At 40.6% G+C, this 15062-nt stretch overlaps 1 protein-coding gene across 1 annotated transcript in view; it reads right to left on the minus strand.

Moving 5' to 3' along the window:
• Nucleotides 1-15062, minus strand: part of LOC109870713 (melanophilin) — a 120357-nt gene that overhangs the window by 103524 nt on the left and 1771 nt on the right. The gene's annotated exons all lie outside the window — the stretch shown is intronic.

Consider the following 15062-nt stretch of genomic DNA (forward strand, 5'->3'; position numbering starts at 1 on the left):
AATGTCATTCCTGTTCATCTGTTCTGTTGTATAGTTGTCACATTAAGGTTGAACATTGACATTTTTGTTGATCAATGAGGCTTACAGAAATGTACGAGGTCCCTTAAAGCCTATGTAAATCCCATTGTTGGGCTAGATACCACCTTATTATAACATGTAATAAATTATCTTCAAATTCTAGAAGAATGTGTAAAAAGCTTAACATTTTACATTTGCTATATGTAAACTTAACATGATGAATGGGAATGACATTTGTGACCCGTTTCAGGAAACTAGGCGTATGTCGCAGGTAACTTCTTCACAGGAGTGCCGTTTGAACGTAAACTTTTTTTACTTTTATCAAAATACATTTTTTGGCACAGGAGACGCATCCATCCATGATGTATATGTGTAATATAGTCTAGCTAGCTACATTTCCAAATATTACACATTTCAAATTGACAGAAAGTAGTCATTTCAAGTTAACGTTAGCTGGCTGGCTCGCTAGCTAGCTAGCTAATGTTATGTGTATGACCTTATTCTTTGTTTCTCAAAGAAATTAGCTTGACTAAGCTAGCTAATATTGAACCTGGTTGGTTAGCTACCTGCAGATTCATGCAGGGTAGTAACATCATGAGTTGGGATTATGGTTCATTGTTTACCTTCCTAGCTACATGTTTAAAAAAAATTATATTGTCTGAGTGTGCCAGTGTGCAGAATTGTGTGTCCATTGCACGCTCTGAACTCTCTGAGAGTGAAATGCTCTGAATTTACTAACGGACAATCTGACAGCACAGTTGCAGTCACCAACGCTCTGGATAACATAACAGCCTAACCAGCTCTGCTAGGGCAAGTTCAGTGTGCTGTTCTCTCATTTGTGTCTGGAAGTAGCTAGCAAGTTAGCTTGGGTGATTGACTGCTGTGTGTACAGAACGCCCGGATCAACCCTTAAAGAGATGGGTGGGGATAAAGTTTAAGAGATCCTGAATGGGTGTAGACAAAGAAGGGCTCTCCAGTAGTAGTACCAACACATTCAAAGACAATTTTCTCAAAAGTGAGTTTACAAGTTTATCAACTTTCAAAGCAAAATTACTTCCCATTGTTCCTCAACTGTAGTGTATGATATAACATTTGGTTGCTCTGTGTAGGGTTGCAAAGGGTCAGAAACTGTCCGATAAATTGACTGAATTTTTCCAGAAATTTCCATGGGCAGTAAAGCCTGGGAATTTAGCTCAAATTCATAAAAAAAGTTAGCTTACAATAGTGAACCATTTTATGTGGGATACACATAAGGCAATTCTAGGTCTTGTGGCACATTTTGGTTAAACTATCCTCCATTCAATGGAATTGCAACCCTCTGCATGCACAGTGCATTCTTCCATCACATGTGCAGTGCACTTTTCCATCACATGTACAGCTGATTCTCAAGATCTTGCACACTAATGAGATGCTATTGAGCCCACACTACTACACTGTCTGAGCCAAGGACTACATGCTTTTGATTACAATACTGGGTGGGGTGAATATATTTTATATGACATACATCATTTTTTGTTTGCTAGTAAATAGTTTTTTGCAAGAAATTGCAAGATCGAATCCCTGAGCTGAGAAGGTAAAAAAAATGTTGTTCTGCCCCTGAACAAGGCAGTGAACCCACTTTTCCTAGGGTGTCATTAAAAATAAGAATTTGATCTTAACTGACTTGCCAAGCTGCAACATTGAGAGCATCTTGACTGGTTGCATCACTACCTGGTACGGCAATTGCTCGGCCTCCGACCGCAAGGCACTACAGAGGGTAATGCGTACGACCCAGTACATCACTGGGGCTAAGCTGCCTGCCATCCAGGACCTCCACACCAGGCAGTGTCAGAGGAAGGCCCTGAAAATGGTCAAAGACCCCAGCCATAGACTGTTCTCTCTACTACCGCATGGCAAGTGGTACCGGAGTGCCAAGTCTAGGGCAAAAAGGCTTCTCAACAGTTTTTACCCCCAAGCCATAAGACTCCTGAACGGGTAATCAAATGGCTACCCGGACTATTTGCATTGTGTGCCCCCAACACCTCTTTTACGCTGCTGCTACTCTCTGTTTATCTGTTAACTATACATATGTACATACTACCTCAATTGGCCCGATCAACCAGTGCTCCTGCACATTGGCTAACCGGGCTATCTGCATTGTGTCCCGCCACCCACCACCCGCCAACCCCTATTTACGCTACTGCTACTCTCTGTTCATCATATATGCAGTCAATTTAACAATATCTACATGTACATACTACCTCAATTAGCCTGACTAACCGGTGTTTGTATGTAGCCTTGCTACTTTTCTAGCCTCACCACTGGATATAGCCTCGCTACTGTTTTTCACTGTCTTTTTACTGTTGTTTTTATGTCTTTACCTATTGTTCACCTAATAGCTTTTTTGCACTATTGGTTAGAGCCTGTAAGTAAGCATTTTACTGTAAGGTCTCCACCTGTTGTATTCAGCGCACGTGACAAATAAACTTGATTTTAGATAAAAATAAAAAGTTTAAAAAAAGTTTCAATAATTTCTAACTTAACAATTTATGCTAGTTCGTTTTTGCTACCATGTGGGTTTTAGCTTGCTTGAGCCTGCTAACTGAGGAGTGGTAATTCACCTGTTTCCATGCATGTTTCATTTTAAAACATTTATCTTACAAATGAGTTAATTAATTTAACTATTTATCTGTACATGGAATTGTATTTGATTTTTTTACTCTTTTTTTCAAGTATTTACAGGAAAATGCCACAGGCACTATCTGATGTGTAGAGACATTTCACTGCACCTAATGTAGAAGAAAAAGCTGTGTACATTTGCAAATACTGTGCCTAATCATATGTGAAGAATGCAACAAATCTGCAGAATCATCTGGCCAAGTCCATAAAGTTCCCTCAGCGCTCACAACATGCAACCTCTGACAAAAGTCCCTCTACTTCTATTCGAGGTGAACATGATGAGTCAGACACCTTATCGATAGCAACAGCTCATGGTCCTCCTGGAATAAGTAGTTTGTTTTACTCAATGGAGGAATGTAGTCAGAGAAATACTGATGAATGTCTTGCTTGAGCTGTGTATGCAACTGGTTCACCTCTGGTGCTCAGAGGAAATGTTTATTGGAAGAGATTTCTGAATGTTCTTTGCCCAGCATACACACCTCCAACAAGACATGCTTTATCTACTCATTTGCTGGATCAAGAGTTCAACAGAGTTCAAGTGAAGGTCAAGCAAATCATAGAGAAAGCAGACTGTATTGCAATCATCTCTGATGGGTGGTCGAATGTTCGTGGGCAAGGAATAATTAACTACATCATCTTCACCCCTCAACCAGTATTCTACAAGAGCACAGACACGGACAGACACAAGGGACAACAGACACACTGGTCTCTACATTGCAGATGAGCTGAAGGCAGTCATCAATGACCTTGGACCACAGATTTGCACTGGTGATAGACAATGCTGTGAACATGAAGGTGGCTTGTTCCAAAGTGGAGGAGTCCTACCCTCACATCACACCCATTTCTGTCTCCATATGATATGGTAATATCCAATGCAAAAAACATCTACATTTAAATGGTATTAATATTAATTTACATATATTTCTGTTAATTCCCATATTCCCGTTAATTCTCATATATTCCCGTTAAATCACACGGAAAGTTTCCCCCTCTGAATATTCCCCAAAATGTCCAACCCTAGCTCTGAGTGTCTACATTTATCCAACACAATTTCAGATTTTTCTACATAAGGCCGATTTTAGCCGGTCGGTCACATTTACTCTCATGGGTGGCCAATTAGATCTATCTGAAAGCCACACCCCTAATAAGACACTTCTCCTGAAAATAACCTAAGGTTTACATTCAAAAAGACATAGCTGCTAGGTCAACCAAGCATAAAAGTAAAAAATACCCAACTGATGGTTAAATTAACCTATGTTTGAGTAATTCCAACAACCCAACATGTTGGGTTATTCACGCAATATTTACCCAGCGCTGGGTTACCAAATAACCCAAATTGGGTGGAGGACTTGGGGGCTCTTTCATTTTTGTCCACTTTGCTTCTATTTTACCTGAAGCAGTTCCTTGGACTGACTAAATGCAAAACAGCCAACGTAAACAAGGTACATAAAATACATATTATCAGGGGAACCTGTCACACTCTAGAATACTGCAACATTAGGTCTACCCATCCTATATTTCCCTTTTCCTCATCACTTGGTGAGGGTGAGATAGCCCCACCGGAAATGTACACATTTGATATGCTTTGAATGCAATCATATTTATGTTATTAATATTGTGTTGCAATGTTATTCAAATCCATTTGTGAATGACAAAGGAAATGTATTCATCTTGAGTTTAATGTTCAGTAGGGAGGTGGGTAGTAATTGTTTTTGTAATTGTCAAAAGCATAATCATTCAAGCAATCCAACACTTAGTTTACAAGTCTTGCTAAGTTGCCTTCTCCCAATCCAGTGCAGCCTCATGTGTTTAAGTGATAATGCCCGGGAAGCCGGTGTTTAGAGAAAATATTGGCACCGTGTTGTTACATATTAAAATATTGATTGACATACAGTACCAGTCAAAAGTTTGGACACACCTACTCATTCAGGGGTTTTTCTCCATTGTAGAATAATAGTGAAGACATAAAAACTATGAAATAACACATATATAGAAATGTAGAAACCAAAAAAGTGATGTTATATTTTGGATTCTTCAAAGTAGCCAACCTTTGCCTTGATGACAGCTTTGTACACTCTTAGCATTCTCTCAAACAGCTTCATGAGGAATGCTTTTCCAACAGTCTTGAAGTAGTTCCCACATATGCTGAGCACTTGTTGGCTGTTTTTCCTTCACTCTCTGGTCCAACTCATCTCAAACCATGTCAATTGGGTTACACAGCCTGGAGATGTGTTTTGGGTCATTGTCCTGTTGAAAAATGTATGATAGTCCCACTAAGCGCAAACCAGATGGGATGGTGAATCACTGCAGAATGCTGTGGTAGCCATGCTGGTTAAGTGTGCCTTGAATTCTAAATAAATCACAGACAGTGTCACCAGCAAAGCACTCCCACACCATCACACCTCCTCCTCGATGCTTCACAGTGGGAACCACACATCTGTTCACCTACTCTGCGTCTCGCAAAAACATGGCGGTTGGAACCAAAAATCAAAAATTTGGACTCATCAGACCCAAGGACAGATTCCCACCGATCTAAATGTCCATTGCTCGAGTTTGTTGGCCCAAGCAAGTCTCTTCTTCTTACTGGTGTCCTTTAGTAGTGGTTTCTTTGCAGACACTCGACCATGAAGGTCTGATTCACGCAGACTCCTCAGAAAAATTTAGGTTGAGATGTGTTCGTTCTAAATGTTCCATTGCCATGATGGCTGGCAACGTTATCATCCCTTACTTGCTAGCTAGCCAACTTTGGCTGACACAGTCATGTCAGACAGTGCAGCCATAATAACATCAAAGTAGCTGCATTTGTGTTTATTTAACTGTTTTCTAGTGCTTTTCTGGGAAACATCCATAACAATGAGCTATTGATGTGTGATTTCACCTGGCATAGAACATTTGCTCTCTCACCAGGCCACTGTTCAGAAGAGATAGTCAACTACACAGCTAACACAATCACTTCAAACTGAAGCTGGAATGACAGCAAACTAGCTGCATTTCGTGTTTTTCTATTGGCATTTCATTGTATATATACATAAAAATGATGCTCATTCATGATTTTGATTGGCTGAGAAAAGCTTGTCTGTCTCATCCTGCCTCCTGACACGTTCATTACCATAGTACAGCTGGAGATCGAATTTCAATATTGAAACAATGTTGCAAATGTCAGATAGACAGACAACAATGTTATTACAGATCTCCGCTGTTGAAACCCAAATGCTAGTCTAAAAGAAATGTCCTCATGCTTTTTACAGCGTAGCTCTAGTATATGAATTGTCTGGCTGAGCTGATGAGACATTGGATTGTGCAGTCAGATGGAACAGAGTAAATAGGCATTTCAACATCATAGACTTACAGTGGTAACTTGTGGAGGAAACACCAGCTGGAATGTGGTTTTAACCAATCAGCATCCAGGATTAGACACACCCGTTGTATAACCACACATATCCACTGTATCCCCATGCCAAACCAGTCATATAGTTGACAGTATTTTTTAATTGCTACCATTAAAGGTGGTGATAAATCCCCACAGATTGTGTAAAAAAATCGGAGTTTAATAGCAACGTTCTGGACTACAGCAGTGTAAGGCCTCCAAGGAATTGGGTAATTAATTTCATCTGAGGAGTGAACAGACAGTAGGCTAATACTATAATAAACTAGTTATTTATAGTATATGTAGGTTTTATTAGGCTAAATAAGCATTTCAGCATTTAAAAACATACAGTGGGGCAAAAAAGTATTTAGTCAGCCACCAATTATGCAAGTTCTCCCACTTAAAAAGATGAGAGAGGCCTGTAATTTTCATCATAAGTACACTTCAACTATGACGGACAAAATGAGAAAAAAAAAATCAAATTGTAGGACTTTTAATGAATTTATTTACAAATTATGGTGGAAAATAAGTATTTGGTCAATAACAAAAGTTTATCGCAATACTTTGTTATATACCCTTTGTTGGCAATGACAGAGGTCAAACGTTTTCTGTAAGTCTTCACAAGTTTTTCACACACTGTTGCTGGTATTTTGGCCCATTCCTCCATGCAGATCTCCTCTAGAGCAGTGATGTTTTGGGGCTGTTGCTGGGCAACACGGACCTTCAACTCCCTCCAAAGATTTTCTATGGGGTTGAGATCTGGAGACTGGCTATAGGCCACTCCTTCGTTGCCCGGGCGGTGTGTTTGGGATCATTGTCATGCTGAAAGACCCAGCCATGTTTCATCTTCAATGCCCTTGCTGATGGAAGGAGGTTTTCACTCAAAATCTCACGATACATGGCCCCATTCATTCTTTCCTTTACACGGATCAGTCGCCCATGTCCCTTTGCAGAAAAACAGCCCCAAAGCATGATGTTTCCACCCCCATGCTTCACAGTAGATATGGTGTTCTTTGGATGCAAGTCAGCATGCTTTGTCCTCCAAACAGGACGAGTTGAGTTTTTACCAAAAAGTTATATTTTGGTTTCATCTGACCATATGACATTCTCCCAATCTTCTTCTGGATCATCCAAATGCTCTCTAGCAAACTTCAGACGGGCCTGGACATGTACTGGCTTAAGAAGGGGGACACGTCTGGCACTGCAGGATTTGAGTCCCTGGCGGCGTAGTGTGTTACTGATGGTAGGCTTTGTTACTTTGGTCCCAGCTCTCTGCAGGTCATTCACTAGGTTCTGGGATTTTTGCTCACCGTGTTTGTGATCATTTTGACCCCACGGGGTGAGATCTTGCGTGGAGCCACAGATCGAGGGAGATTATCAGTGGTCTTGTATGTCTTCCATTTCCTAATAATTGCTCCCACAGTTGATTTCTTCAAACCAAGCTGCTTACCTATTGCAGATTCAGTCTTCCCAGCCTGGTGCAGGTCTACAATTTTGTTTCTGGTGTCCTTTGACAGCTCTTTGGTCTTGGCCATAGTGGAGTTTGGAGTATGACTGTTTGAGGTTGTGGACAGGTGTCTTTTAAACTGATAACAAGTTCAAACAGGTGCCATTAATACAGGTAACAAGTGGAGGACAGAGGAGCCTCTTAAAGAAGAAGTTACAGGTCTGTGAGAGCCAGAAATCTTGCTTGTTTGTAGGTGACCAAATACTTATTTTCCACCATAATTTGCAAATAAATTAATTTAAAAATCCTACTATGTGATTTTCTGGATTTTTTTTCTGATTTTGTCTGTCATAGTTGAAGTGTACCTATGATGAAAATTACAGGCCTCTCTCATCTTTTTAAGTGGGAGAACTTGCACAATTGGTGGCTGACTAAATACTTTTTGGCCCCACTGTATATAATTTATAATGGCTTATTCATGAAAGACAATGTACATTTATTTGAATAAATTTTGCAAAAGAGGGAATACAGCATTGCTTAAGTATCTAATGAATGTTTGGTATTCTAAATAGTTTATTGTACTTTTTACAGTTTAAGTCTCCTGCACAGTATAATTTCAATATGATACATGCGTAGCCATGTGTAGCTGTCAGAAGCATCACTACAGATCCAGGTTAGATCCCTGGCTCCATGATCGGGAGTCCCATAGGGCGGTGCACAATTGTCCCAATGTCGTCCGGGTTAGGGGAGGGTTTAGCAGGGGGGGCTTTACTTGGCTCATTGCGCTCTAGCGACTCCTTGTGGCAGGCCAAGCACCTGCAGGCTGCGCCATCAGTTGAACGGTGTTTCCTCCACCATATTGGTGCTGCTGTCTTCAAGGTTAAGCGAGCGGGTGTAAAGAAGCGGGGGTTTGGGCATGTTTCGGATGCTGGCCTTCTAGGCAGGTTTGCAAAGAAAAAGCCATATCTCAGACTGGCCTATAAAAATAAAAGATTAAGATGGTCAAAAGAACACAGACACAAGACAAAGGAACTCTGCCTAGAGGCCAGCATCCCGGAGTCGCCTCTTCACTGTTGATGTTGAGACTGGTGTTTTGCGGTTACTATTTAATGAATCTGCAAGTTAAGGACTTGAGGCATCTGTTTCTCAAACTAGATACTAATGTACTTATCCTCTTGCTCAGTTGTGCACCGGGGCCTCCCACTCCTTTTTCTATTCTGGTTAGGGCCAGTTTGCTCTGTTCTGTCAAGGGATTAGTACACAGCGTTTTACGAGATGGAATAGCCTTCATTTCTATGAACAAGAATAGCCTAATGAGTTTCAAAAGAAAGTCTTTGTTTCTGGCAATTTTGAGACTGTAATAAACTAGTCTGAAGGCCAGTTTTATTGCTTCTTTAATCAGAACAAAAGTTTTCAGCTGTGCTAACATAATTGCAAAGAGTTTTCTAATGATCGATTAGCCTTTTAAAATGATCAAATTTGATTAGCTAACACAACGTGCAATTGGAACACTGGAGTGATGGTTGCTGATAATTGGCCTCTATATTCCATCAAAAATCTGTAGTTTCCAGCTACAATAGTCATTTACAACGTTAATAATGTCTAGACTGTATTTCTGATCAATTTGATGTTATTTTAATGGACAAAAAATATGCTTTTCTTTAAAAAATAAGGACATTTCTAAGTGCCCCCAAACTTTTGAACGGTTGTGTATGTCTAAAATACAAATCTGGATTCAGAAGTTGTCAGGATATGGTACAAATCCAGTGCTGATTTAACCAAAGAGGCACCAATTTCATCATGACTTTTACTGCAGTAATCTTTTAAGTTACCATTTACATTCATCACCATTACATCAGGTGGATGAAACTGAAGCAGAGAAGGACAATAAATGTCCTGTAAAGATGCACTATGGGGAAATCACTCCGCCATTTCCTGGTTGCTAAAATTAGAATAGTTTATGTGACAAAACAAGCAAGTATAGTGTAGATAATCAAACAAAACATTGCCACATGTGCCGAATACAACAGGTATTAGACCTTACCGTGAAATGCTTACTGACAAGCCCTTAGTCAACAGTGCAGTTCAAGAAAGAGTTAACTTCACTAGGGTAGGGGGCAGCATTCGGAATTTTGGATGAAAAGTGTGCCCAAATTAAACTGCCTGCTACTCAGGCCCAGAAGATAGGATATGCAGATAATTAGTAGAGTTGGATAGAAAACACTCTAAAGTTTCCAACACTGTTAAAATAATGTATGTGAGTATAACAGGACTGATATGACAGGTGAAAACCTGAGGAAAATCCAACCAGGAAGTACGATTATTTTGAAAGGCTGTTTTTCCATTGAAAGCCTATCCACCATACAAAGACGTAGGACCCAGTTCATGAGCTTTATGGCCTCCTCAACATGTGAGCAGTCTTTAGGCAATGTTTCATGCTTTTTCTTTGAAAAATGAGGGAGATACAGCACTTTCAATCAGTGGCCAAGTGGAAATATCCATTCATCAGCCATGAGCCTGATCCGGAACGCGCCTTTCTTGTTTCTCCTTTCCTATTGACAAAGCTTTTGTGCGGTTGAAATATTATTGATTATTTATGACAAAAACAACCGGAGGCTTGATTTTAAACATCGTTTGGCATGTTTCTACTAACTTTTATTGTACTTTTTAAAAACTTTTCATCTGGACTACATTCTGGACAAAACGCACCAACAAAGCGGAGGTACTTAGAAATAAAGATTTACTTTATCGACCAAAACAAACTTATTATTACTTATTGTCTAACATGGAGACCTGGGAGTGCCACCAGATGAAGATAAGGTAAGTGATTAATTTTAATGCCATTTCTGACTTTTGTGACACTCTCCTTGGTTGGAGAATGGCTATATGGATTTCTGTGGCTTGGTGCTGACCTAAAATAAATCGCAAAGTGTGCTTTCGCCATAAAGCATTTTTCAAATCTGACACAGCGATTGCATTAAGGAGAAGTTTATCTGTATTCGTATGTTTAACACTTGTATCTTTTAACAATGTTTATGATGAGTATTTCTGTTATTTGATGTGGCTCTCTGCACTTTCACTGGATGTTTGTTTTACACAATGCATTTCTGAACATAACACACCCATATCAAATGAGGTTTTTGGACATAAAGATTAACTTTATCGAACAAAACACACATTTATTGTGTAACATGAAGTCCTGTGAGTGCCATCTTATGAAGATCAAAGGTTAGTGATTAATTTAATCGCCATTTCTGACATTTATGAGCCCTCTCCTTGGCTGGAAAATGGCTGTATTGTTTTCTGTGACTAGGTGCTGACCTAACATAATCGTTTGGTGTGCTTTCGCCGTGAAGACTATTTGAAATCGGACACTGTGGCTGGATTTACAAGAAGTTTATCTTTAAAATGGTGTGAAATACTTGTATGTTTGAGGAATTTTAATTATGGGATTTCTGTTGTTTTGAATTTGGCGCCCTGCAATTTCACTGGCTGTTGTCGAGGTGGGACGTTAGCGTCCCACATGTACCAGAGAGGAAAATATTTACCAAATAAAGAAAAGTAAAAAACTTAAAAGCACCACAATAAAATGACAATAATGAGGCTATATACAGGGGGTACCGGTACCGAGTGAATGTGTGGGGGTACAGGTTAGTCGAGGTAATTTGTACATGTAGGTAGGGGTGAAATGACCATGTATAGATAATAAACAGAGAGTAGCAGCAGTGTAATAGCAAATATAGGAGGGGGGTGAGTGCAAGTAGTAGGGGTGGCCATTTGATTAATTGTTGAGCAGTCTTATGGCTAGACTTGGCGCTCCGGTAAAGCTTGCAGTGCGGTAGCAGAGAGAACAATCTATGACTTGGGTGACTGGAGTCTTTGACAATGTTTTGAGCTTTCCTCTGACAGTGCCTACTATATAGGTCCTGGATGGCAGGAAGCTTGGCCCCAGTGATGTACTGGGCTGTACTACCCACTGTAGCTCCTTACGGTCAGATGCCGCACAGTTGCCATACCAGGTGGTGATGCAACCGGTCAGGATGCTCTCGATTGTGCAGCTGTAGAACTTTTTGAGGATCTGAGGATCCATGCCAAATCTTTTCAGTCTCCTACGGGGGAAAAGGTGTTGTCGTGCCCTCTTCACAACTGTCTTGGTGTGTTTAGACCATGATAGTTTGTTGGTGATGTGAACACCATAGAACTCGAAACTCTCGACCCGCTCCACTACAGCCACGTCAATGTTAATGGGGGCCTGTTCGGCCCGCCTTTTCCTGTAGTCCCCTACCACTAGCCTAGTTGTGTTGTCAACTAACTTAATGACGGTATTGGGAATTGTGTTTTGCCACGCAGTCATGGGTGAAGAGGGAGTACAGGAGGGGACTAAGCATGCACGCCTGAGGGGCCCCAGTGTGGAGGATCGGCGTGGCGGATGTGTTGGTGCCTATATCCTTATGACCTGGGAGGCGCCCGTCAGGAAGTTCAGAATCCAGTTGCAGAGGGAGGTGTTTAGTCCCAGGTTTCTTAGCTTAGTGATGAGCTTTGTGGGCACTATGGTGTTGAACGCTGACCTGTAATCAATGAACAGCATTCTCACATAGGTGTTTATTTTGTCCAGGTGGAAAAGGGCAGTGTGGAATGCGATTGAGATTGCGTCATCTGTGGATTTGTTGGGGCGGTATGCGAATTTGAGTGGGTCAAGGGTATCCGGCATGATGCTGGTGATGTGACCCATGACCAGCCTTTCAAAGCTTGTCTTTGCTACCGATGTGAGTGCTACAGGGCAGTTATCATTTAGGCAGGTTACCTACCTTTAGGGGCGGCAGGTGGTAGTGGTTAGAGTGTTGGGCCAGTAACCGAAAGGTTACTGAATTCAATACCCCAGCTGACAAGGTGTTGTTCTGCCCATGAACAAGGCAGTTAACCCTCTGTTCCCCGGTAGGCCGTCATTGTAAGTAAGAATTTGTTCTTAACTGACTTGCCGAGTTAAATAATGGTTCAATTTAAAAAAACATTTAAAAACCTTCGCTTCCTTGGGCACAGGGACTGGTGGTGGTCTGCTTGAAACATGTAGGTATTACAGACTCGGCCAGGTTGAAAATGTCAGTGAAAACACTTGCCAGTTGGTCCACGCATGCTTTTTAAATAATATTTGTTTTACCTTTATTTACCTTCTTATGGCTGGGGGGGCAGTATTGAATAGCTTGGATGAATAAGGTGCCCAGTTTAAACTGCCTGCTACTCAGGCCCAGAAGTTACAATATGCATATTATTAGTGGATTTGGATAGAAAACCCTCTGTCGTTTCTAAAACTGTTTGAATGATGTCTGTGAGTATAACAGAACTCATATGGCAGGCAAAAACCTGAGGTATCTGAGGTTTGTAGTTTTTCAACTCTTTGCCTATCTAAGATACAGTGTAAATTTGGTACGATTGCACTTCCTAAGGCTTCCACTCGATGCCAATAGTCTTTAGAACCTTGTTTGAGGCTTCTACTGTGAAGGAGGAGAGAATGAAAGCTGTTTCAACCAGAGGTCTAACTGAAGGCCATGAGCTGATCACGCTTGTGAGAGGTAGCTGCGTTCCATTGCATTTCTAAAGACAAAGAAATTCTCAGGTTGGAACATTATTGTAAGATTTATGTTAAAAACATCCTAGATTGATTCTATACATCATTTGACATGTTTCTACGTAATTTAACTTTTTTGACAATTCGTCTGAACAAGTGCATTATGCATTTGGATTAATGGGCTAAACGCGCAAACAAAAAGGAGGTATTTGACAAATTATGGACTTTATCGAACAAAACAAACATTTATTGTGGAACTGAGATTCCTGGGAGTGCATTCTGATCAAGATCATCAAAGGTAAGTGAATATTTATTATGCTATTTCTGACTAATGTTGACTCCACAACATGGCGGGTATCTGTATGGCTTGTTTTTGTGTCTGAGCGCTGAACTCAGATATTGCATGGTGTGCTTTATCCCAAAATCTTTTTTGAAATCTGACACAGCGGTTGCATTAAGGAGAAGTATATTTAGAATTCCACACATAACACTTGTATCTTTTATCAATGTTTATTATAAGTACAGTGCCTTGCGAAAGTATTCAGCCCCCTTGAACTTTGACCTTTTGCCACATTTCAGGGTTCAAACATAAAGATATAAAACTGTATTTTTTTGTGAAGAATCAACAACAAGTGGGACACAATCATGAAGTGGAACGACATTTATTGGATATTTCAAACTTTTTTAACAAATCAAAAACTGAAAGATTGGGCGTGCAAAATTATTCAGCCCCTTTATTATTATATGCGACGCAGGACACGCTAGATAATATCTAGTAATATCATCAATTTTGTGTAGTTAACTAGTGATTATGACTGATTGCTTTTTATAAGATACGTTCAATGCTAGCTAGCAACTTACCTTGGTTTACTGCATTCTCGTAACAGGCAGTCTCCTTGTGGAGTGCAACGAGAGAGAGGCAGGTCGTTATTGCGTTGGACTAGTTAACTGTTAGGTTGTAAGATTGGGTCCCCTGAGCTGACAAGGTGAAAATCTGTCATTCTGCCCCTGAACAAGGCAGTTAACCCACCGTTCCTAGGCCGTCATTGAAAATAAGAATGTGTTCTTAACTGACTTGCCTAGTTAAATAAAGGTATAACAAATCAAATAAAAAAATGTGCAAATCGGCGCCCAAAAATACGGCCATTGCGATTAATCGGACGACCTCTATCTGCAAGGAAATTCAGTTGAGCAGTGAATGTCAAGCAGTGAATTTCAAACACAGATTCAACCACAAAGACCCTGGAGGTTTTCCAATGCCTCGCAAAGAAGGGCACCTATTGGTATATGGGTAAAAAAAAAGAGACTTTGAATATCCCTTTGACCATTGTGAAGTAATTAATTACACTATGGATGGTGTATCAATAACCCAGTCACTACAAAAATACAGGTGTCCTTCCTAACTCAGTTGTCGGAGCAGAAGGAAACCACTTAGGGATATCACAATGGGGCCAATCGTGACTTTAAAACAGTTACAGAGTTTTATGGATGTGACAAGTGAAAATTGAGGATGGATCAACAACATTGTGGTTACTCCACAATACTAACCCAAATGACAGCGTGAAAAGAAGGAAGCCTGTATAGAATACAAATATTCCAAAGCATGCATCCTGTTTGGAATAAGGCACTAAAGTAAAACTGCAAAGAAATTTGAATGCAAAGCATTTTGTTTGGGGCAAAACCAACACAACACGTCACCGAGTACCACTCTTCAAACATGGTGGTGGCTGGATCATGTTATGGGTATGCTTGTCATCGAAAAGGTCTATGGATGTTTTTATCCCCAATTTCCATCTTGTCTCCCAAACGGGTTTGGAAGGCGAAAATCGAGTGATACGTCCTCCGAAACATGACCCACCAAACCGATCTTCTTAACACCCGCCCACTTAATCCGTACGCCAGCCGCACCAATGTGACCTAGGTCATTCAACTGATGACCTAGGTCAGCCTGCAGGCGCTCGGCCAGCCACAAGAAGTCGCTAGAGCGCGATGAGCCAAGTAAAGCC

This window comes from Oncorhynchus kisutch, linkage group LG26 (genome assembly GCF_002021735.2).
Source record: "Oncorhynchus kisutch isolate 150728-3 linkage group LG26, Okis_V2, whole genome shotgun sequence".
NCBI lineage: Eukaryota > Metazoa > Chordata > Actinopteri > Salmoniformes > Salmonidae > Oncorhynchus > Oncorhynchus kisutch.